Source organism: Camelus bactrianus, chromosome 3 (genome assembly GCF_048773025.1).
Source record: "Camelus bactrianus isolate YW-2024 breed Bactrian camel chromosome 3, ASM4877302v1, whole genome shotgun sequence".
NCBI classification, from domain to species: domain Eukaryota; kingdom Metazoa; phylum Chordata; class Mammalia; order Artiodactyla; family Camelidae; genus Camelus; species Camelus bactrianus.
The window spans coordinates 61670770-61697105 of record NC_133541.1 but is presented as its reverse complement, the minus strand read 5'-3'; the positions used below and the strand labels follow the sequence as shown (position 1 = coordinate 61697105).

At 35.6% G+C, this 26336-nt stretch overlaps 2 long non-coding RNA genes across 4 annotated transcripts in view; one reads left to right on the top strand and one right to left on the bottom strand.

Moving 5' to 3' along the window:
* LOC105074787 (uncharacterized) overlaps positions 1-26336 on the bottom strand; it is a 455371-nt gene that overhangs the window by 48616 nt on the left and 380419 nt on the right. The window contains exons 7-11 of the long non-coding RNA XR_012505515.1: positions 6957-6995; positions 4744-4846; positions 1837-1901; positions 1516-1537; positions 1014-1140 (exon numbers count right to left, since the gene is read on the bottom strand). This is a non-coding gene — a long non-coding RNA (uncharacterized LOC105074787). The remainder of the gene's footprint in view (positions 1-1013; positions 1141-1515; positions 1538-1836; positions 1902-4743; positions 4847-6956; positions 6996-26336) is intronic.
* LOC123618926 (uncharacterized) overlaps positions 1-26336 on the top strand; it is a 566149-nt gene that overhangs the window by 527558 nt on the left and 12255 nt on the right. The window lies entirely within an intron of this gene.

Below are 26336 nucleotides of genomic sequence, written 5' to 3'. Positions count from 1 at the left end.
AAGATTTATCTTTAGCAGAGCAGCCAATCAGCCACACTCGTAAGAACTGGTTTGTCTGGTTATCTTCTGAAGCCTAACCCTCTCTGCAGTGATGCTCTGTAATCATGACATTATGTATTAAAAACAACAACACTACTTAACTTCCTTCACCCACCATAAACCAGCAGTCTGAACACCTAATGCCAAATGGCTCCTGGTTTTGTTCACCTCCCCTATAAAAATGTTCCATAGAATTTAAAATATTCCTGAGCACTTCTGTTAATCGTTTTTGCATTTCAAGTGCTTCTATCTGGCCTGGAATGTACAGGCTTACAAAATAATACAAATTCTAATGTCAACAGTTTGCTCATTTCCAGACACAAAAAGATCCAGTCAAAAAGGAAATAAAATACTACTTAACGATTTAGGCATGAGTAAAAATGGTCGGAGCTTAACTAGTTATTCAGCATTGAACTGCAGACAGCTCTTGTTTGCTTGATTAGAAACTCTATTGATTTACATTGAAATCAATTATCACTGGATCCTAACCATTTCAAATTCAGCTATAATTGAATGCTTGACAATCACTCATGTACAAAAGAAAAACAGTTTCTAAATAAAAGCAAAGCCCAAGTACTCTTGCATATCTGAGGAAATCATTATATATGGTGAGCAAATAAGAGAGAACAAACATTAGCAATACACAGCTGGAACAGCTGAATCAGTGTCCCTGATAACAAGAACAGCTTATCAAGTGTGCAAAGGCAGCACTGGTCTGTTGTCCACCAGTGCAGGTGAGCTGACGTGCTCTCTTCATGGTGTGGCAACCTTCCAGGACCAGGTGCAGTCATATCTGCAAACTCATTATGTAACCTGTCACCTTCAAAAGTTCACTGCTGCAGCAAGTCCCCACGTCCAAAGCTAAGGTCGGAATATTTTTCTTGTAAACTAACATGGGAAATTTGATGACTCCTGAACATGCTTTTAGACACCACTGTTTTCAAGAGGACAAAGAGAAGTAATGTGCCACGTACCTGTGGCACCGAATCTGTTTTCCTTTTGGCACCGTGAGATGGGAATCAGTTCCATGCCTTTTTCTCTTCTTCTTTTATAATACGCTGCATTACTTGAATTTGTCAAAACCCAGGGCTCTGCTTACTCCTTAAATTAGAATGGAAGTAATAAGATTTAGTAAAATGTATGTGGGTGATTTTCTCCTATCCTGAAAGTTTGAGAAGTTTGCCCCTGCGTGGATGCAGGCCAGTGAAGCTCATGGGCTCTAGCCTATAAAAAGGCCGATTTTAATGTCTGGTTGGAGTCAACGAGAGCTAATCCTACACATTTTTCAGATGTATAATATGCACTTTTATTGTTGGTCACTTCTGGAAAGGTGCTAAAATTGTGGTTTATTTAAAATAGAATCATTTTTATTATGATATGGACTAGAAAACCTGCATTATTTTAACTATTACATCAAGCAACTCTATTCAAATAAATAAATGAGAAACAAAGGAAATAAATCACAAGATTTCTTACCTCTCTGGGAAAAGAAAAACACCTGTTAACAGAAGAAAAATGTTTTGTGAAATGAATTTTGGTATCTCTAATCACACTCTTTCAGCCCTGTACTTCTGGCTTCCTTACAGGTGGGACGGGGTACAAAAGGCAGGGCCAAGGAGGGGAACCTGACATCTGTGAGGTGGCTCTCTAATAAGAATCAGCTCTTCTCTGGTTCTACATTTGTTTCTAGCCTAGAACAAGCCTTTCTTTGGCCATCATTAACCCGCAAATTGGTTGTCGTAGTGGGCAAAATGTGCAGGGCCCTTTTAAAATGACAGTACAAACAGATATGCTTACCACCACACCAAATCGCTACTTCCTTCTCAGATCGTAGATGCTTATCTGGTATCCTGAATTTATGCCTAGACAGGGAATAGTAACAAAAACCAAACAATAAGAAAAAGCATTTCTGACTTTTTCTTTCATTTTTCAAAAGGGAAAGCCTAATTTACCCTATCCACAGTGAACTTACAAAGAAGCTGGAAGCTGTTCTTTCTGAAACTTCTCTATGTCCTCTGAATTGCTTGTATTGAGGAAGTCACAAATCAAGCAGAACAACATCTATGGCACCGAGAGTCTACTCTATCGATCTAATAATTTGCTTAACAATGTCCTTTCAAAAATATTGTTCTTGAAGTTGCATCGTCCCACAAATACACAAAAGAATCTTTTTGAACATTGAAATATACTGTTATTCATGTCTGTTTCATGAGGTGTTAATCTAGCATGCAGAAGATAAATCAAAGTATTTCTATCTCACCAGATTCAAAGAATCATAGTTCAAATATTAATATCCAACACCTTACCAGCTTGTATGCTATTTTGCCAGTTGCTTTTGCTGGCAGTTGGCTTCTCTTGTAAAAGATAAAGATTTCTACAACAACAAAATCTCTGCAGAAATTTTAATTTTATTACATTTTCTTCCCAGTCCCTATATGCTATATTCTATTTTTGTCTATGGAACATCAGATGCTGATGAGAGAGGGAAGACCCTGTTGGAATATTCTGAAGGTTAACAAGAGACAGTTAACCTTAGTGTATCACCAAACTATTGAGGCAAATTTAATTGCAAAAGTAAATCTAATTGGACAAAAATCAAAAATAAAAGAAGAGTTAGAAGAAAGAGAAGAAAGAAACAAATAAGCAGAGAGAGAGAAAAGAGAAAACAAAACCTTGGAACAATTTCTGCTATTTTATCTAATGTTTCGTCTGTTTTAAGCAGATTAGTGAGTCACTGTCTTTTCCTTTTGTTTTATAGGAAATTCTGTTGACTTAAAACACTACTGCCAACATAGACAGCAATACACAAGTATAGTTTCATGACAAAAACATTTAAAGTGAAAAAAATTATTTCAGGGCGCTTCACATTATTGCAGATGCCTAAATTTTCACAAAACACTTTCCAGGACTCAGGGAGGGTCCCAGAGCCAGTTGTTTCTCTGTGAGTTCCTCAGCCCAAGGCACCCTACAGTGAGACACAGGGGTGTCAGGCAGAGACAGCTGGTAAATAAAACCAGTAATTGTGATCATTTTCAAATCCTTCTTATGTGGATTTTCCTTAGAACAATGTGTATTTGTAAAGTGAAAAAAAATTCACATGCAAAAAAATTCATGAGTACTATGTCATGTTGGCATTTCACTGACCATAAATCTAACAATTCTATCTAATGCTTAGACTTGTTTTTTGTTGATGATGGTTATTTGTTTTCAAATTTGGATGCAAACCTCATAAAGTGGGGAAAAACTAAATTAATATTCAATTTATTTAGGACATAGTATGTGCTCTATGAAGCAAGTATTTATGGAAAACTCTTGTTCCCGCCTGGCTGGATTGTGAGGCTGACTAAATCACAGATTGTGTCCTGCTTAGCTATGCATGTCCTGGTGAACAGCAGAGTTCCTTGCACATAGCAGAATGAGTGAACATTTGCAGAGTTAAAGTGGAATCCAATTGAATTATAATGGTAGTAAGACAGCAGTCATTTGACAATTCTCTAAAACAGACACAGCTGTTAAATGGACAATTTCAAGCATCAAATAGATTAAAGAAGGATGAGCTAATATCTTTATATTAGAAGATCCTATTTTTTTTTCACCTATGTCCCCACTGATCAAAGCTTTTCTGGTAAAAATAATAATTATCCTTCACTGGATGTCAACCCTGTTCTAGGCACTATGGTAGATGTTTTAGACATTATATATTAGTTCTTGCTACATTAACCCCTTGAAATAGTCGTATTCAGCCCCATTTCTTTCCAGTGAGGAAACTGAAACCCAGAGAGATGTTAAATGATTGCTCACAGTGTGTAATAAGACTGAAAAATGGCTACCCCCAAAGATACAATGACCTCATCTCCCGCATCTGTGAATGTTATCTTATATGGCAAAAGAACGAAAAGAAGTGGAGAGGAGTGAGGAGGGGAGGAGAGGAAGACACTTGTAGACATGATGTGATTAAGTTAGGGATCTGGAGATGGAGAAATTATTCTGGATTATCCAGATAGGCCCTAAATACAACGACATGTATCCTTATAAAAGGGAGGCAGAAGGAGATTTTACTCACATAAGGGGTAGAAGGAGGAAAAGGAGGAGGAGGACGCAGAGATGAAGGAAGGAATAGAGACACAAGCCAAGAAGGTCCAATAGCTACCTAAAGAGAAGAGGGAAGGCCCGGATTCCCCTAGAGCCCCCAAAGGGAACACAGTCCTACTGACATTTTGATTTTGGCCCAGTGACACTGATTTCAGACTACAGGCCTCTAAACATACAAGAAATTTATGTTGTTTAAGTCACCAGGTATGGAGGTACTTCCTTAGGAAGTACAGCAGCCTTAGGAAAATAATGTATAGTTACAGCACTTTAGCAGGAACAATGTCAGAATTTGCACGCAGTGTTCTATTACTGCCTTACAAGTTACAACTTTAGCATCTTAAAGCAACACCCACTTATTATCTTACAGTTCTACAGTCAGATGTTTAGGGTGGCCTCAAGTGCAATTTTTTGCTTAGGCTGAAATCAATGTGTTAGCCAGGCTGTGATCTTACCAGGAGACTCTGAAAGGAATCATCTAAATAAGTTTGGCCCAACTGGATAATCTCTCCACATTAAGGTCACCTTCTTAGTAATCTTACATCTTCAAAATCCAATTTACCATGTAACAATCATCAGGGAGTGATGCCAGGCGCAGAGGTCATGGGTGCTTACCTGTCAGGTCTCATGACTGAAGCCCATGCTCTTTAATCTGCCATGCCACACTGTCTTCCAAAGCAGTCTGTCTCCACGGATCTTTAGAAAACACCTGCAACAGCTTATTAATGGACATAATGTTTGTGTGGGGAGCTTGTCCACGGAGCCAAAAGTCCTCTGCACTCTTTCTATTTATACTAGTTGTGGTAACTTGCAGCACTGGCTCCTGTCTTAACGAAGTCTTTCCCACTTCCCTGCCTAAAAGTCTACACAAGCAGTAGAGTGACTCTCAGAGGAATAGCCAGGGAAAGTCACAGAGGTGGGAGACAGGATCGCAGGAGATAGATGAGCATTTGCCAGAAAACCTACAGAAGTAAGATACTAAAGGCCCCCAGTTGGTACCTTGGCCACATCCTACAATTCCCCTTTACCCATGATGTGTACTCCACCTTCTGCGTGTTTTCCTTCTAACATCTCTCAGAGAATTGCCCTGTGGTTACTGGAGCAACTTTGCTTTTGTGGGGCACTAGCTGGAATTGCCTGGGAGTTTATATCTCCCTGGGGTGACTCATAGACTGTCTGGTGAAAAGATACACAGCCCAGTTCCTTTGCCTGGAGGCGTGACAAATTGACTTACAATGTATGCTCCACAGGCTGAGCCTGGAATTTCACCTCTAGTGCCCCTTTCCTTGGTTGTTTCCCTCCCCATTCTGAAGTCCATTATCAGTTTCTCCTGGAGGCACTGTCTTTATACATCACTTGCACTTGAATCCTCAGCTCAGGTTTTCTTTCTAAGATGACCTGACCTAAGACATGGATACACTTTGGGCACTTTTCTGGAGCCAGGAGCATTAGAGGCTGGCCACTCTAAAAATCTCTACCTGGCAGGAATGGAAACTGTCCAGGTGGTTCTGTGCTGATAGGGAATACAGCCTGGTCATTACCTGGCAGCCAGGTTGTCTGCTTTCAAACCAATGCCTCTCCTGAGAGAACTCAAAGTCTATTCCAGCACCTCTGGAAAAAAATCTTTGTCCATGATTGGCCACTATTTGAAAGTCAATGCCTAAAACTGTGGTTTTGGCTTTCTTTCGGCTCAAGACTTTCTATTTCCCAGTGTGTGTACATGTAGTGAATGATTAATTTTAGGTGTCTGTAGAAAGTACAATGGAGAGTACATAAATTTGAAACTGAATGAATTTGCAAAGAGTGTTTTAAACATTATTCCAGTTATTTCAAATCTGCAGTTGACTGGTGAATATGAGTACAGAATACAAAATGATGATCCACAGATGGATCCACTGAACACGGTTAACTGCATATTCAGGTGCATATAAATGATGCTACAAGCAGAATCAGGATTCAAGATGAGCGCTAGTACAAAAGAACAGAGCAGGATATGAAAAACTGTGCCAGCGTTTCTCAGCTAGAACCTATCAAGAACTTGCAGTTGCCCAAGAATAGGCAGGGCTTACCAGCTGTATTCAGTAAGATTCTGAGATTTCTACCATGGTACCCTAGTATCTCTTAAATTAAAAACAAAAACAAAGAAAAACCCTTTTACATGGATATAAATTGCAGATGTAATTTAAGTTACTAATCAGATATCCTGAAATTAGGGAGATTACCCTAGTGGAACTAACCTAATCATAAGATCCCTTTTTAATAGTCCCAGATACCTAGAGCCTGGTTGATTGGGACCCATCATCATAGGGCAATTCTTGAGCACAAGGAAATAAGTCTAAAGCTTCTAAGACCACTCTTTGTGATCAGCTTAGTTCCATGGAATAATTTCATTACCTGAGTAGCAATATTTTATCTAATTAATTGGCTGTCTTGACTAGAGTAGTTTATCATTGTATACCTGCAGAGTTAATGAATGAAAAGGCTATACACCCTAACACATTTCTAAGAATTATTTTCACAAAACTCCATCCCCTTGAAAAGTGCTGAAGGAAGCTAATTAAGCACAAAAGAGTAAAGAAAGGGGACTGAGAATTCAAATTCAATAGGCAAAAAGAAAAGCTAACTCTAGTAAATATCTGAAAATACCATGCCACAGTGTCAATTTATGAATGTTCCAGTGTAGAGTTCTCTGCTAGGCTGCTATGGCAAACTCCTAATGGGAACTTCTCCTTGGCTGGGGGACATGACATGAGAGTACTGGCATTATTTCATTTTCCAGAAACCTTGGAGAGGTCATGAGATGTGTCACTTTACCGTTCATTACTTACCAATTTTTGATGCCACACTGTCCAGTAAAACACGTGGATCTGTAAAAAATGGTAAAGAGAAAAGGCTTATTTTTGGAAACCAATGAAGTAAATCATAACAGAATTGCCAGAACGATAGTTTATTAATTACTAAATAGTGCTGAATAACTGGCCTAAACCTTCCAAATGTTTATCATTGTAAGATTCACATTTTATGTACTATGTCATCATTTGGACAGTAGCCGCCTTCAGGTAAAGAAAATCTCAGAGTTTGAAGTTTACAGTTGGGTTTTAATTAAAGTTATTAATCAGTTGACCTTAAACTGGGAGATTACGGAGTGGAAATAATCTAATCATATGATCCCTTTTTAAAAGTTCCAAATACCCAGAGCCTGGCTGCCAGGGACCCATCATCATATGGCAATTCTTGAGCACAGGGAAGCTGGTCTAAAGCTTCTAAGGCCATTCTTTATGAGCAGCTCAGTTCCGTTAATTCACCTGATAGTGTCAGTTAATGGAATGATCTCTTGACTAGGAATCAACAGCATGATCTACACCTTCCTGGTTACTCACTTGCCCCTCAGCCTTAGCCAAGTTATTTTTAGTAATTTTCTTTCAATTTATTCATATTAAAATTATATTAGTATATGAGGTATCTGTAAGGTATTAATTCAATATAAGTTTGAACTTTTATCTTTTAGGAATTACCTTGCAGTGGAGCATATGGGCTCAAATGAACTAAACAAGTCATCTTTGTCATATCTCAAACCTCAGTGGTATGATTTTATTTCCACACTTCTTAGGTTATTTATTCATTAGTTAGTTACTTCAATAGTTAGTTATTTGCCTTTGTGTTCCTTATTGATAAGAGCTGGGCTTTTGAAATCCAGCAAGTCCAAGATCTTAGTTTTCTGAAACCAGAAAGCCAAACAAAGGTGATTTCTTTCAAGTAGTAGCTATTCCTTGTGAAAACCAATGTCTCTGGCATTGAAGAGCTATGGTCAGAAGGAATATAAGGTACAATGCTCAGCTTGATTAATACATTAAAATACATGCTGTTGAATGTTGCTCCCAGGGAGAAGGCTGAAGTAGGATTAATTGGGACAGAGGACAGTGGGCTTCAAGCCCAGGTTATTCATCAGGCTGAGGGACACAGAACTCCAAATGGAACTAGGAATCACGGAATGGAATCAACTTAACAGGCTCAGCTGGGATAACAAAGAGAAGGGAAGTTAAATGAAGTATAACACAAGGCTTCAAAAGTTGACTAGAAAAACCACCAGCACACTAAAGTGAATCCAGAGCCTTAGAGACAAGAGAACCGTAAATATTAAAAATGCAAGTGATCTTTAATATTTCTGATTTAGTGCCCTGCTTCTAGACTGATAAAGCTTTCCTAATCTGTGCTATAAACAAAGCATTAGAGGCCAAGCAGTACGCTTTTATTCCTGGCAGGTGCTTGAGTAGACAGGAAAATAGGTCTCTTTTGCTCTCAGCTCAGTGTACACCTACATCGTGATTTTCCTTCTGAGTCATAGTCACCTTCCCCTCGGCCAGCTGGCTTTTAAGTCAAGCCCAGGCAGGGAAACTATACTGCTACTTAGGACAACTAAATTTTCTATTAGAAGGTTTAAGACTAATTATGATAGCTTTCCCTGCTTTGTTTAGTTTTCTTCATCTCCTACTATATTCTAGGTGGTGCTTCTTGCTCTAGCCAGTTAGCTTTTTCCTACATGAGCCTTTTTTTTTTCCTGAGTCCTCTACACTTTAATTTTTCTTTCTCCTCCTCTTCCACTTTCTTCCTATTGTTTTTTCTTCTTTCATTTAACAAATATCATTTGCACTTCTTTATATCAGTCAAATAGATGGATGATATGATGCCTTCTTCCCCCCATAATCTGTAGTCTAATATCCTAGTGAGAATGTATTTATAGTTCAAATCAGCATTGCCAACTTTTTTTCTGTAAAAAGCTAGACAGCAAGTGTTTTAGGCTTTCTGGGTCAACCTCTTAACAACTACTAAGCTCTGCCATTGTAGCACAAAAGCATAAATAGACAGTATGTAAATGAATGGGCATGACTGTGTCCCAAAAAACATTATTTAAAAAAACAAGTGGTAGACCAGATTGGACCAGTAAGACATAGTTTGCCAACCTCTAATTTAAGTGTACATTTAAATAATATAAGAAGTATAGTAAGAGAATTATAAAGAAAGGGATATGGGAACCAAGAAGACTCCCTTCCTTTCCAACAATTCATGCTTATCAATAACCTTTATTGCTTAATCAATAACCATTGCTCTACTTACTTTAGACATGATACTTTTCTAATACATTTCTCCTTCTTTCTTGATATTTTGTATTACTTACTAAATGTAATTAATGAAGAGTCCATCTGCTAGATTGTGAAACTGAACTATCTTGATGACATATAGTCAGCAATATATTGGGCACAGATTTTTGTTGTTGTTGTTGCCATAGACTTCTCTGTAAGTAGATTTGATACCATATCATTATTAATCTTGGAAAATTAGAACATTTTCCTATATGAGAATATAAAAACAGGTACTGTGAATAGGTATTCAGCCTCCCTTATAGAATAAAATGTCTGAGAGAACATGGAAACAAGTTAGCTAATATGCAAGGTACGGAGAGTTAGTGCAAAGATATGCTCACAAGGACAAATGTGTCTGTCATTCTTTGCCATATATGAGCTTAATGTTTCTCAAAATTGTGGAAAATGAATTAAGGAAAGTATCTCACAATATTAGCACTTAAGGTAAAAGATCAATAAAAATATCAACACAACGATTTTCAGCTGAGGTGATTTTACCCCTCGGGGGACAGTTAGCAATGTCTGGACACGTTTTTTGGTTGTCACTACCAACGGGAGTACTACTGGCATCTAGTGGGTAGAGGCCAAAGATACTGCTAGACACTCTTCAAGGCACAGGAGCACCCCCACAACAAAGCATCACCCAGTCTAAAAGGTCAATACCTGGGCTGGGAAATCCTGTTCAGTCGTGTAGGCCATGTAGTTATGGTTCTTTTTTAACAAACATTTTATTATAGGATAACTAACTGTAGATTCAAATGCAGTTGTAAGAAATAACATAGAAATAATATTAATAATAATATACTATGTACACTTTACCCAGTTGCCTCTAAGGATAATACCTTGCAAAACTGTAGTATAAAGTCATAACATTGACACAGTCAAAGACAAAACATTCCTATCACAACCAGAATCCTTCATGTGTCCTTTACAGCCATACTTCCTTCCCTCCAAACCCAAGGCCACGTATTGTATGATTCCACTTATATAAACTGTCCAGAATATTCACATCTATACAGTGAGAAAGTAGAGCAGAGGATCCCAGGGCAGGAAAGAAGGAATCTGCTAATGGATAGAGGGATTCTTTCTAAGGTTGTAAAAATGTCCTGAAATTAGATTTTAGTAATTGTTTAGGGGGTTTTAGTGTTTAAACTGTACACTTGAAACGGGTAAATATTGTGCTACTTGAATTATATCTCTATAAAGTTGTTATAAGCAACAAAAAATCAATTTAATCATTAGTTTCTATTTCTGGGCTATTTTATTCTTTTGCATAATGTATCCATCCCTTCACAATTATCGCACTTGTCTTCACTGCTGTAGCTTTTTAAAGTCTTAAAATAGAGTACAGTGATTCCTCCAATGTTCTTCTTTTTTAATGTTATTCTTTTTTTAATCAACATTTTGTTGTTTTCAGTATACAAATCTTATACATGCTTTATTTATATTTATATATATTTATATGCCTAAGTATACATTTTGGGAAGGCATTATTGTAAATGTTACTTTTTAAAAACAATTTAGGTTTCCAATTGTTCAGTAGTTCATACAATTTATTTTTGTCTGTTGACCTTATAATCTTGAAACTCACTTATTATTTCTAAAGGGTCTTCTATAGATTTATTGAAATTATCTGTCATCAATCATGTCACCAGTGAAGACAGAAAGTTTCATTTTTTCCTCTCTGTTCCACATCTTTTATTTCTATTTCTGGTCTGATTGCCTTGGGTAGAGTTTGAACTATAATGTGGAATAGGAGTAGTAAATATGTACATCCTTACCTTGCCCCTCAGTTTAGGGAGAAAGCATTAAGCCTCTCACCAGTAAGTACGTTACCTTCAAGATTTTTGTCAATGTTCCTTATCAGATTGACAAAGATCTCTTCTATTCCTGGGTTGCTAAGAATTTTTTATTATGAATAGATATTGAATTTTCTCAAATGTGTTTTCTTCATCAATTGATAGAATCATGTTGTTTTTCTTCTTTAAACTGTTGAGTGGTGAGCTACATTGATTGATTTTTGAGGTTTGGATCAACCTTGCATTCTCACAGTAAACCCCTACTTGATCATGGTATATTCGATTTGCTAATATTTGTTGAGTATGCTTGCCTCCTTGTTCATGGAAAATATGTTTGTAATTTTTTTCCTTCGTACTTTCTGTATCTGGTTTTGTTATCAGGGTATGCTGCCCTCATAAAGTAAGCTGGGAAGTGTTTCCTCCCTTTTATTTTTTAAAAAGATCTTTGTAAAATTGGTGTTATTTCTTCCTAAATGTTTGCTAGAATTTGCTAGTAAAACTTCTGGGCCTGGAGACTCTTTCATCAGAGTAGTTTAACCATGAATTCAAGTTTTTAAGTAGTTCAATGATTCTTTGGTTATCTGTTTCACCTTGGGTGAGTTTTGAGCCTACAGATTCTTTTCAATCATAGGAGAAATTCTCTTCAAGTAATTATTCCATGTAATCTAGATTAGTCAGTTTACGTTCATAGAGTGGTTTGTAGTATTTCCTTATTTTTTAACTAGAATAACATGATTAATAATAATAGAATTAATAATAATAATAATAATAATAATAATAATAATAATAATAATAAAAGAGTAATACAGGGTTTGTAGTGATAGACCATCTTTCATTTCTAATAATCATGATATATGTCATATTGATTTTCCTTGATCAGTCTTGTTTGGTTTGTCAATTTTATTGATTCTTTTAAAGAACAAATTATAGTGTAATTTTCTCAATTGTTTTTATGTTTTCAATTTTATTAATTTATGCTTTTATATTTTTTATTTTTAGTCCTTCCTCCTTGCTTTAGGTTAACGTTCTTTTCTTCTAACTTCTATAGGTGTAAAGTCATATTTTTGATTTGAGACTTTTATTCTAATATAAGCATTTAATGTTATAAATATTCTCCTAAGCACTGCTTTAGCTACATAGTACAGATTTTGATATGTAGTTTTTTCATTTTTATTTGGGTCAAATATTTTGTTTTCCTTAAAACCTGATCTTTGACCCATGGATTACTAAGAAGTGTTATTTAATGTCCAGGTGCTTGAGGATATCTTGTTTCTCTTTTTTCCATTTATTCCTAATTTAATTCCATTATGATCAAAGTGCATACTTTTATTTAATTCCTTTTAAATGTGTTAAGGTTTATTTTATGACATAATACATGGTTTATTTCGGTGAATGGTCCACACACACTTGGTAAGAAGGTGTATTCTTCTGTTGATGAATGAGTGTTGTATAATGTCTATTAGACCCAACTGATTGATAGTGCTACTTAGTTCTTCTAAATCCTTCCTGATAGTCTAATAGTTCTGTCAATTACAGAGAGAGGGAAGTTGAAGTATCCAACTATAATAGTGAATTTATCAATTTCTCCTTTCAGTTTTATCATTTTTATGTCATCCATTTTAAAGTTCTGTTGTTTGTGCTTATACATTTAGGGTTATTAAATTATTTTGGTGAACTGACCCTCTTTTCTTTAAGTAGTTCTCCCTGGTAATTTTATTTGGTCTGAATTTTAATATGTCTGATATTAATAAATCTATTCTAGCTTTCTTTTGATTGACACTTGCATGGTATGTCTTTTCCATTCTTTTTAATCTATCATTTATATTTGCAGTAAGTTTCTTATAGAAAACATGGTTTACGTATTGGTCAGGGTGCTTTGGGGAAACAGGATGTATAAAACTACAGAAAGAGATTAGTATAAGGAATTGGCTCCTGTGATTATGGAGGCTGAAAATTTGCAAGATTTGTAAGTTGAAGACCCTAGAGAGCTGATAGACTGGAACTATACCAAGTACAAAGATCTGAGAACCCAGTGAGACACTTGCTACATACTGGACTGAACTGCCCCCCTCCCCCATTTCATAAGTTAAAGCCTTAATCCCCATTGTGAAGATATCTGACGATGGGCCTTTGGGTGGTAATCAGGTTTAGATGACGTTATGAGAGTGGGGCCCTCACGGTACAATTAGAGCAAGCTCCGGTGTCTCTTTTTTATAGGAGCACTTTCTCTCCCTTCACCATGTGAGGACACAATAAGAAGGCAGTCATCTGCAAGCCAGGAAGAAAGACCTTACCAGGGAATCAAATTGGTCAACACCTTGATCTTGGACTTCCTAGCCTCCAGCACTGTGAGAAATAAACCCTTGTTGTTTAAGCCACCTAGTCGATGGTATTATGATACAGGGTATATGATATTTTGCTGTGGCAGTCCAAGCTAATGCACTGATGGTATGGTTCCAGTCTGAGTCTGAAGGCCTGAGAACCATGAAAGCCCAAAGGCCAGCAGGCTCAGAACTCAGAAAGAGTTGATGTTTCATTTTGTATCTGAAGGCAAGGTAAAAAACCAATGTCCCAGCTCAAAGGCAGTCAGGCTGAAGGAGTTCCTTTTTCTCATGAAGGGTCGATCTTTTTGTTCTGATATTCAGTCCTTCAAGTGAATGAGAGAGGAACACCTATATTAGGGATAATAACCTACATTATTCAGTCTACTAATTCAAGTGTTAATCTCATGCAAAGAGACCCTCCTATAATACATCTGGAATAGCATTTGATCAAGTATCTGAGCATCTCAGGGTCCAATCAAGTATATGGATTTCAGTCTACCATTTTTTTTTCCTGTTTGATCTGTTTTTCATCTCTCTCTTTCCCTTCCTTGTTTCTTTGAACTATTAGATTTCTCTCTTTCTCTCTCATATTTCATTTTAATGTATTAATGATTTTTGGACCATAAATCTTTTATGCAGTTTTAGTGATTGATCAAGAGATTATACTATATATACTTAACTTATAAAAGTCTATCTAGAATTATTTTTTTAACCACTGCGAGTGGAATGTAGAAAACTTACCAGTTTAGATGTTCCTTTACCCTCCCCTCTTTATGTTGGCTTAGATCTGTATCATTGAAAACCCCTTCAGAAAAAATTTTTTTTCTTTCTACTGTGAAAAATACCTGAATAACTCAGGGAAAATACAGTCTATTATATTTACCCAGATATTTAACAGTTCTGTTCTTTTTTTATTCCAAATGTTCTATGTCTACTTTTGATTAAAAAATTTCCTTCTTTGTGAAAAATTATTTCACAATTATAGAGCAGTTCATCAGACAATGAATTCTTAGTTTTCTCCACCTTAGAATGTATTTATTTCACCTTCAATCTTAAAGGGTATTTCTACTGGTTAAGAACCCTAGGTTGATAGTTCTTTTCTTTTTGGCACTTTAAAATTTTTGTTGCACTTTGTTCTGGCCACCATTGTGTTAGATGAGTTATCTACAATCATTCAAATCATTGTTATTACAGTTTATCTATTAATAAAACATCATTTTTCTCTAGTTGATTTTCAAGAAATTTTTCTTTGTCTTTAGTTTTCAGTGGTTTGATTTTGATGTCTCTGGATCCAAATTTCTATGTTAATCCTGTTTGGGGTTTACTGAGTTTATTAAAGTCACAAGTTTCTATCTTTCACTAAACTTGAGAAGTTTCAGCCATTATTTTTTCAAATGTTTTTCCTCACCACACTTTTCCTTCTCCTTCTAGGACTCCAATGACATGAATTGTAAAAATTTTTGATATTATTCCACAAGTCTCTGGGGTTATGTCCATTTATTTTTCAATCCATTTTCTCTTTATATTTGGAATGGATAATGTCTAATTATCTATCTTCAAGTTTATTGATTCTTATAATAATCTACAAGTTTATTGATCCTTTCCTTTGTCATTCCTGTTCTGCTACTGAATCCATCCAGTGAGTTTTATTATTCTCAATATTTTAATTTTTAGTTCTAAAATGTCTATTTGGTCCTTGTTTTGATTTTTCTATTGCTTTGCTGATAATTTCTACCTTTATAGTCATTTCAAGAGTATTTACACTTACTTCTTGCATCATTTTCATGATAGCTCCTTTAAAATCCTTGTCAGATAATTGTGACTTCTATTCCCCCTGAGAGTGGTGTCTGCTGATTTTCTTCTCCAGGACATTGGAGATTTTCCTGGTTCTTCCTATACTGAGAAATTTTGGATTATGTTCTGAACATTTTAAATATTATGTTATGATAGTCTGAGTCTTTGTTAAATCCTTAAGAGAATGTTGATATTTTGTTCAGCAGATAATCAACTCAGCTGGATTCAGGCCACACATTCTGACTAGCCTCTTGAGGGTTGTGGTTTTTATGTCAGTTCCATTTTCAAAGCCTTTGAGATGCTGTTTATATCTGTCCTGTGTTTGCTACACCCAGTGGCTAGTCTGAGATTGGTGGTAGTCTGTCTTACTTCAGTTCTCAGGTTTTAGTATAATGTTTAGGGTCAGGCCCATGTATACAAAACTCAGGAATGAGCCCAAGAGTTCCTGACAACTTTATGAGTCATCTCACCAAATTTTCCTCTCTCCACTGATACTCCCAGTACCTCCGGCCAGAAGTATAGGGATTTAGTTACTTTTCTCTGCTGTGCACTTTACATTAGTGCACTTTCATTGAGGGCCAAGGGGCCAGAGAACCAGAGAATGGGAAAAGAAAAAGAGGTTTCTCTGACCTTCTTGGGACCACAGGTTCTGTGACAGGTGAAGAAGGTTATCCTTCCTCAGAGTTACAGGGTCGTAGGCTCCCCACTGTGATCCTACTGCTGAGAGGATACTCCCCTTTCCTACCTCTCAAACCTGAACTCAAGAGTTTTTTAGAGCCTCCTCTGTTCATGCTTATGCCCACTTTAAAATTTCAGGATGAATTAAGCCCAGGTCTGGGGTTACGGGAGGAATAAAAAAATAGGTAAACTCATTGCCAGTTTGGTGGTACTTCACATTGTTTTCCTCCAGTTGGTGTTCTACCTATTCTTGGTAGTCCTCAGATAGCTGCTCAGTGCATTCTGCCCAAAATCTATAGGTGCATTCAGTGACAGAGAAAGTATAACCTGTGCTTACCACATCTTACCCAGAACCAAAACCATGGTTAAGTTCAAAAATAAACTTTATGACCATGTTAGAAATAATAAAATAATAACTGTAATAAAAAAAAATTGTGCCATATTAGAATTCTGTTTAAGCTGGGGTAGTTTGCACTTCCTTTTAAGGTAAGAGCATTTAATATAAATGTTAAGTCATATATAAAAATATAAGTTATACCCAGTTCTAACTCAGCCATTTGATACAAGAAATACTTATAGAACAGCTACTTTAAGCAAGGCAATTTACTAGGCACTACAAGGAATAAAACAATTTCATGTGGTGTCAGAGGCAAACCAATTCTGAGGCAGTGTACAAGCCAAGGTACAACAGATTCCCCATTGTCAGTAGGACAGTTGTTTTACTTGGGACAATCCAACCATACTCATCATTTTACCTAATTTTACCCTAGTTTTCTTAACTCAGCACATTCATGTTTATAATATTTAGGAAAAATTATTATTTTGACAGATTGATAAATTACTTCTTCAGAACTGTGTTAGGCTCACTTTTTTCATCAAATTGTTGAAAAGTATCCATGTTTTACCTCTCTAATTTTTGGTTGTTTTGATACACAATTATTCATCTGTCTTCTTCATGAGAACTGGATAGCTGAGTCATATTTTGCCATATCACTAAACACAGTTTCCTGAACTATTGTGAATATTGTTAATTGTTTTATGTACTATTTTTGTGAGAAACATTAGCAAATTCAATGTGTGAGCATGCTTTATTAACCAAGCCTGCAAAAATCAGACTGTAGATAAACAAAAGCCTTAAGAAAACTTCTTACTGAAAGCAATAAAGATTTTCCCTTTTATCAGCATGTATAAAGGTTAGGATTAGGAGGAGGATCAAGGTGGCAGAGTAGAAGGATATGGAACTCACCTCCTCTGACAGACACAATAAAACACATCTACATATGGAACAATTACCACAGAAAACCAGCTGGAAACTGGCAAAAGACCTCTTATACAACCAAAGCTGTAAGAAAGAGCTCCACATGACCAGAAATGTTACAGGGGAAAAAAAAGGCATCAGTTCCTAGAAGAGATCTGCAAAGGAGGGAAGGACCACATAAGTAGGCCCATGTGCTGTGGAGTGTCTTTGCCTGCTGGGAGATCTGGTGGGAAAGATGGAAGGGCTGGAGTGACCTACACTTTGCTCACGAGGAATGCACATGTACTGGCTTGCTAGCAATCAGAGCACAGTGAGACTAGCTAGCACTGATGGCTGTCATCTCCCTGCACTGCCTGTCCAAAATGTTCTCCAGATGGGGCTGCTAATAGGTGCAATAGCTAGGAACTGAATCCCTGGTGAATGGATGCTGGGAGAAGACTCAGTCTAGCTGCATGGTAACAGACCCGAGGGCCTGGGGGTTTGGTCCTGGCCAAATCTCAGAGTCCATTGTCTGCACACGTACAGCAGTGGCCAGTCCAGCAGCAGTGAAATTTGTAGGCATATATATGCACATCTCAGGCAGACAGCCCCCAAGGAGGAGTACAGAGTGGTTCATTTCCAGCTGAAGTGCTGTGGCTCCTCTCACCCCAAAACACAGCCTGTAGTTAGAGCTGGGGTGGACAGGTCCTGTTAAAATGACCATACTACCTAAGGCAATCTACAGATTCAAAGCAATCCCTATCAAACTACAAATGTCATTTTTCACAGAACTGAAACATAAAATTTTAAAATTTCTATGGAAACACAAAAAAACACCAAAGCAATCTTGAGAAAGACTAACAGAGCTGGAAGAATCACGTTTCCTGACTTTAGACTATACTACAAAGCTACAGTAATCAAAACAGTGTAGTACTGGCACAAAAACAGACAGCTAGATCAATGGTACAGGACAGAAAGTCCAGAAATAAAACCATGCACTTATGGTCAATTAATCTATAACAAAGGAGGCAAGAATAGAAAATGGAGTAAAGACAGTCTCTTCAATAAGTGGTGCTGGAAAACTGGACAGCTACATGTAAAAGAATGCAATTACAGCATTGTCTAACACTTCATACAAAACTAAACTCAAAACTAAAAGATTTAAATCTAATCTAAACTATAGTATCTAAACTAGATACTATAAAGTCCCTAAAGAAAAACAGGCAGGACACTCTTTTGACTTAAATCACAGCAGTATTTTTTTGGATCTATCTCTTAAAGTAATGGAAACAAAAGCAAAAATAAACAAATGGGACCTAATTAAACTTAAACCCTTTTGCACAGAAAAGGAAACCATAAACAAAATGAAAAGAACCTATGCAATAGAAGAAAATACTTGCATATGATACAACCAAAAAGGGATTAATTTCCAATGTATACAAACATATCATATAGCTCAGTATCAAAACAAGCAAACAAAAAAATCACAACCAATCAAAAAATTGGCAGAAGATCTAAATAGATATTTCTCTAAAGACAACATACAAATGGCCAATAGGCACATGAAAAGATGCTCAACATAGTTAATTATTAGAGAAATGCAAATCAAAATCACAATGAGATATCACCTCACATGGTCAGAATAGCCAACATCAAAAAGTCTACAAATAATAAATGCTGGAGAGGGTGTGAAGAAAAGTAAACCCTAGTACACTGTTGATGGGACTGTAATTGGTACAGCCATGATGGAGAAGAGTACAGAGGTTCCTTTAAAAACTGAAAAAATTGCCATATAATCTAGCAATTCCACTCCTCAGCATGTATCTGGAGAAAAGGCAGATGCACCCCAATGTTCATAGCAGCACTATTTATAAAAGCCAAGACATGGAAGCAACCTAAATGTCCACTGACAGATGAATGGATAAAGAAAATGTTGTGTGTATGAATATATACATATACACACATAGACACACACACACATATACAGTGGCTTATTACTCAACCATAAAATAGAATGAACTAATGCCATTTGCAGCAACATGATCGACCTAAAGATTATCATACTAAATGAAGTAAATCAGACAGAGAAAAACAAGTATCATATGATATCACTCATATGTGGAATCTAGAAAAAAGATGCAAATGAACTTATTTACAAGACAGAAATAAGCTTACACAGGAAACAAACTTATGGTTAGCAAAGAGGAAAGGGGGTGGGTGGGTGGGGGGATAAATTAGGAATTTGGGATTAACATAGACACACTACTATATATAAAACAGATAAACAACAAGGACCTACTGTATAGCAGAGGGAATTATATTCAATATCTTATAATAACCTATAATGGGCAATAATTGAACAAGAATATATATATATATAGTATATGTTATACTATATACACTATATACATATTATACACACACATAAGTATAACTGAATCACTTTGCTGTACACCTGAAACATTGTAAGTCAATTATACTTCAATAAAAAGAAAAATTAAAACAATAGAAAAGTTCAATAAAACCAAGAGCTGGTTTCTTTCTTGCAAAGATAAATGAAAAAAGAGCAATAACAACCAATACCACAGAAATAAAAAAAAAAAATCATGAGAATACTATGAACAGTTTTATGCCAACAAGTTGGGCAATCAGGAAGAAATGGACAAGTTTCTAGAAACGTACAACCTGCCAAAACGGAATCAAGAAGAAACAGATAGGTTGAACAGACCAATCATTAGAAGTAAAATAAAATTTGTAATATAATATTCCCTGCAAACAAACGTCCAGGACCAGATGACCTTACTGAGGAAATCTACCAAACATACAAAGAAGAACTTATACCTATACTTCTCAAACTATTTCAAAAGTTTGAAGAGGAGGGAATACTCCCAAATTCATTCTGCGAAGCCACCATCACCCTGATGGCAAAACCAGACAAAGAAACCACAAAAAACAAAGTTATAGGCCAATAACTTTGATGGACACAGATGCAAAACTCAACAAAATATTAGCAAACTGAATCCAACAATACATAAAAAGGACCATACACAGTGATCAAGTTGGAGTCATTCCAGGGTTGCAAGGATAGTTCAACATACTCAAATCAGTCAAGGTGATATATACCACAGTTACAAAATGAAAGACAAAAACTACATGATTATGTCAATAGACTCAAGGAAGACAACTGATAAAATTCAACATCCATTCATGATAAAAACTCTTGTCAAAGTAGGTAAGAGGGAATATACCTCAACATAATAAAAGCCATTCACAACAAACCTACAGCCAACATAATATTTAATGGTGAAAAGCTGAAAGCCTTCCTGCTAAATTCTGGACCAAAACAAGGATGCCCACTCTTACCACTTCTATTCAACACAGTATTGGAAGTCCTAGCCCTAGTAATCAGACAAGAAGAAGAAATAAAAGGTATCCAAATTGGAAGGGAAGGGGCAAACCCATCACTATTTGCAGATGACATGATACTCCATGTATAGAGCCCTAAAGACTCCACACAAATCTATTAGAACTACTAAATAAAATCAGCGAGGTAGCAGGAGCCAAGATTAATATACAGAAATCTGTTGCATTTCTTTACACTAACAATGAAGTATCAGAAAGATAAAGTTTAGAAATCCCATTTAAAATCATATAAAAAAGTAAAATACCTACAAATAAGTTTAACCAAGGATGTGAAAGACCTTTATGCTGAAAACTATAAAAAATTGATAAAGAAGACAGTATAATTCAAACAAATGGGAAGATTCCCATCCTCTTGGATTATAGAATTGATATTGTTAAAATGGCCATACTACCAAAAGCAACCTAGAGATTTAATGCAATCCCTATCAAATTACCTATGATAATTTTCACAGAATGAGAATACTACTAAAATTTATATAGAACAACAAAAGACCCAGAATTGCCAGAGCAATCCTGAGGAAAAAGAACAAAGCATAACCTTCCAGACTTCAGATAATACTACAAAGCAAAAGTAATTTAAACAGCAAGGTACTGGCCCAAAAACATATGGATCAATGAAACAGGTCAGAGAGCCCAGAAATAAACCCATACACCTATGGTTATTAATTTTAATGAAGGAGGCAGGAATATGTTAAATAGGTTTGAAAGTGAAAACCAAGTTTTGTGAATTCTGGGTCATCTTTTTGAGCTCACTTTTCAGTCAGATGAGATCATCAAAATATATATGTGTTTTTATAATACTGTCATTCAATATTTGCATACATGAATCTTTGAAGATTTTCAAAGGAAAAGTAGTGATATATTTGCTATTGAGGAAAGACAAACTAAGTCTCATGACAATTACATTATTTTGTGATGTTTTTGATGTGCCTTATAAAAGTAGTCAAAATGCTTAGCTTTGTCACTAAAGTATAGCATGAATCAATCCATGTGAGTTAAATATTTGATTGAAACAACAGCCCCAATAAAATGAGCATTGATAATTTTTAAAAAAGAATATACAACAGAAAAAAGATCATCACTTCAGCAAGTTGTGTTGTGAAAGCTCTACAGCCTCATGTAAATCAATGAAATTAGAATACTCTCACACCATACACAAAAATAAACTCAAAATGATTTAAAGACCTAAATATAAGACATGACACCATAAAACTCCTAGAAGAGAACATAGGCAAAACACTCTTGGACATAAATTGTAGCAATATTTTCTTAGTTCATTCTCTCAAGAGAAAAGAAATGAAAGCAAAAATAAACAAATGAGTAACAAAGTTTTTGCACAGCAAAGGAACAATCAACACAATGCAAAGACAGCCTATGGACTGGGAGAAAATATTTGTAAATGATGTGATTAAGATCTAAAATATGTAAACTCATACAACTCAATATCAAAAAAACAAACAACTCTATCAGAAAATGGGCAGAAGACCTAAATAGATATCTCTTCAAAGACGACATACAGATGGCCAATGGGCACATGAAAGGATGCCCCAACTGTTAATTACTAGAGAAATGCAGATCAAACCCACAATGAGGTTATCACCTCACACTGATCAAAATGGCTATCATCAAAAAAATCTACAAATAATAAATGCTAAAGAGGGTGGGGAGAAAAGTGAAGCCTAGTACATTGTTGGTGGGAATGTAAATTGATGCAGCCAGTATGGAAAACAGTATAGAGGCTCCTTGAAAAACTGAAAATAGAGCAACTATATGTTCCTGCAATTCCACTCTTGGGTGTATATCCAGAAAAGATCAAAATTCTAATTTGAAAAGATACATGCACCCCAGTGTTCATAGCTTCACTACTTACAATAGCTAAGACATGGAAACAACGTAAGTGCCCATCAACAGATGAGTGATTTAAGAATATGTGCCTGGCACGCGCGTGCACACACACACACAATGGGCTATTACTCAGCCATAAAAAAGAATGAAAAATTGCCATTTGCAGCAATGCAGATGGACCTAGAGATTATCATACTAAGTGAAGTAAGTCAGAGAAAGACAATTGTATGTTGCCATTTATATGTGGAATCTAAAAAATAATACAAATGAATCTATATATTAAAAAGAGACTCACAGACATAGGGAAAAAAATTTGTGGTTACCAAAGGGGAAAGATAGAGGGGAGGGACAAATTAAGAGTATGAGATTAACAGACACAAACTACGATACATAAAATAGATAAGCAACAAGGATTTACTGTATAACACAGGGAAATATATTCGATATCTTAAATAACCTATAATGGAAAATAACCTGAAAAAATATATATGTAACTGAATCACTTTGCTGTATATCTGAAACTAACAAAATATTATAAATCAACTATACTTCAATTTAAAAAAAGATTAAAAAAAAGATTAGGATTACTTTTTTGGTTTACTGAATGAAATTTGTTTATATTATCAGGAAATCAATAAATAGAAAGCAACTGATGAATTAGAAGAATCATTATAATATTCAATAACCTGATGTTATTGTTAAGCTTGGCAACATAAAGTGAAGTTCTGCTTAGAGGAAATTATCAGAGTATGTTAAAAGTCTTTGCATGCTTTAGAAATAAAGCATTTATGTCTGAAACAAAGGAGTTCATTAAAGTGGCAAATGTCATTCACTGTAAAATGAGAAGGTAAAACATTCCCCAGCTCTGCTTCTGAGGAGCAAAAAAATCTCTAGAGCCAGATGGTTCAGAATAAAATTCTTTTTTTTTAAACTTTTTTTTTTATTGATTTATAATAATTTTACAGTGTTGTGCAGAATAAAATTCTTGCTCTAACTCATTCTGTTTTTAGAATCCTGAGCAAGTTACTTAGCTTCTCTAAATCTTGGATATTCATCTATAAAACAGGAAATAATAATGTAATTTACTTCAGAGTTGCTATGAGGATAAAACAATATAAGACTTAATGCTTCTTCCCTAGTCCTCAATAAAAGCTATTATTATCACTAAACAAGTTATCCAATACAGCTCAGTATTTTATCAGAAAGGGAAAATAAAGCTTTTAGTGGCAACGACATCTCTGGGGATATGTCTGAGTCACCTCAGGCAAGGTGGGGCAGTGGTTTCTACTTTTTTTTTTTATTTATTTCCTTATGGATTAAGGTATATATAGTTTCCATAATTCTCTCAATTAGAAGGATACCAATCCAGTGAAGTTTGTTCATATCCATTCATACTATTCTCTATAATGCCTGTTAATTCCCTATTTTTTTCCACTCATTTATTCAGTTGACATTGAGGCTACTGAATGCCAGGCACCATGCTAGGCACTGTGAATAAAAAGATTAATGAAGATACAGCTCCTGTCTTTAAGGACACCCAATCTTTAGCAAAAAGAAAAACGACATCAAAATTTCAGTGTTATGCTGGAGCCATTGTATCTGCTCATGAGAACTCATTGCTGTAACTCCAGGAATTTTGTAAGATGGTTGTTGAACAGTCTCATTACTAAAAAATTTAACTATATAAATTTACAATTAAATAAATTATATTAAAACACAGGTAATAAATATTCAAAACTCATCACTTTATTGTTTTACCACATTTTACTGATCTATGCATTTGAGTTTATTTATACCTATTATTTCTATATGCTGGAAATCTCATAATTTTGTGTTACTCTACATCTTTTCCCAATTCCATGTTTCATTATTAACATGTTGGTCACTTGAAATCAGCTATGGTAAAGTACTAACACCATGGAAATTGGCAAATCTTACAAATTAGGACTCCTTTCCCCTAGACTTACGTTTGTTAAACACTTGCCAGCACAACGACTCATCTAATTATAATGCACTGTGATATGTACTATCAGAGAGAGATGTGTAAGATGCCATAGGAATACAAATGAATCGATCAATGAACCACTGACCAGAGAAATTAAGGAAGCCTTAGTAGAGAAGGAATATTTAAATTGATTAAATTTAGAAGGATCTGGGTCTTTAACAACCCTGAGGAATAAAGAGGATCTTCTGAAAACTGTGACAGACTATTATCATTGCTCCCAGATATTCCCTCCTCCTTCCTGTTTTACATCACAGTCTATTGCCTTTAAATTTGGCCTTGTGAACTGATTTTGCCTATGGCACGTCAGTGAACACAAAGTAAGCCACCTTCATCAGAAGTTTTTAAGAGCCCTTGCATGTGCTTGCCAACTAACTCTCTTGCTCTTACCTTTGCCTGAAAAATATAATGATTGATCTAAGGGCAGGTCTTTCATCCTGGGTGCAAGAATGAGAAGGCATGTAAAGTAGAGATGCAGCCACTAACTTCAGCGACTGTAATAGCAGCAGCTGGAATGTTAATGTGAGTAAGAAATAAATCATTGTTATTATAAGCTGTTGATATTACAGAGACATTTATTGCCTTAGCATAATACATTGAAATCTGTTACATTTAAGGTTGGATTTAACATTGGCACCTTCTTGCTTACTTGCCATTGCCAGAGAACCTTTCTTGTAAGCAAAATGAATCTGTGATATACCCCAAATGCTTTCAAAACATGCTAAGATACTACTTCCACAAATCTTGTGATGGCACAAAGAACCTGGGTGACTTGGTGTAGTCACCTTGCAGAGCAGGAAACTGCAGAAAATAAATGAAGATGGAGAATCTAGAATCACATTACATATATTACAATTTTTGCTCAAAGCCAGCACTGAATAAAACCGAAACTTGCATGTATCATTAAAGAGTTAGAACTTGCAGGAACCTACATGATCTTACTACCCAGCCCCTTAGATTCACTGATTGTGAGACTAAGGCTCAAGTATGTTGAAAGGTTTGCAAAAGAAGTGAACTAAGAAGCTGGAATACAGCTCAGGTCTCCTAATTTACAGTGTTTTCTGTCTTCTGTGTAATAGTACCAATAATGATAATAGCTAACACCTAGTCCATATTTACTCTGAACAAAACTAAATTTTTATTCTATTCAATTCAGTTAATTCATGTGATCCTCACCAATCAAAATAACCTATGAGGTAAATATAATTAACATTTATTTTTAACAAATAATACTCAAGTTAAATAATTTTACCCATGATCACATAGGTTTAAATGATCATTAAGATTTCACAGCCTCACACTTCATCACTGGGCCAGTCTGCCTCACTCATACTGCTCCATGAGGTGCAAGATGTTCAAACTGTAACCAGAAAGAACATTCTTTTCATTCTGAGAATCAACATGTCATTTTTTCTTATAAAGATCACAATGTGGTTTTAATATGAATTAAATGATTTTGAGAGATGCATCACTTTTCAAATTACTACCTGCTCTAATCAAAGCCAACTACTCAGAAGACAACTCTTGTCGTGAAGGGTATTTCATTTGTATTGTTTTGTTGCTTTGACTCAAAATGTTCTCTTCAAGACTACTGGAAATTAAAGACAAGTAACTTGCTGAAGACTTGTAATATAACTATTATAATACCTGTCTGGGAAGGGATTAATTTTTTGAAAGAGAACTATCACCTTCAAACCCCATGTTATCAAAGAAATACGTGTGTGTTCAATAGATAGAAGTGTTTCCCATTTTCTTGGTTAAGTCAACTAAAATTTCTCTCCTTTAATGTCCAGAATTTTTTAAAAACTGTGAGGACTGCTTTATGTAACTTGTGAAGTTAACTAGATACAAGCTGAGAATATTTTGACATTGAAGAATACTCATGAAGTTTTTCACTTTCAGAAGAAGCTTCTTAAGAGCAGAGGGAATTCCTTAGGTTTCTTTACTGTTTCCTTTCTCCAATTC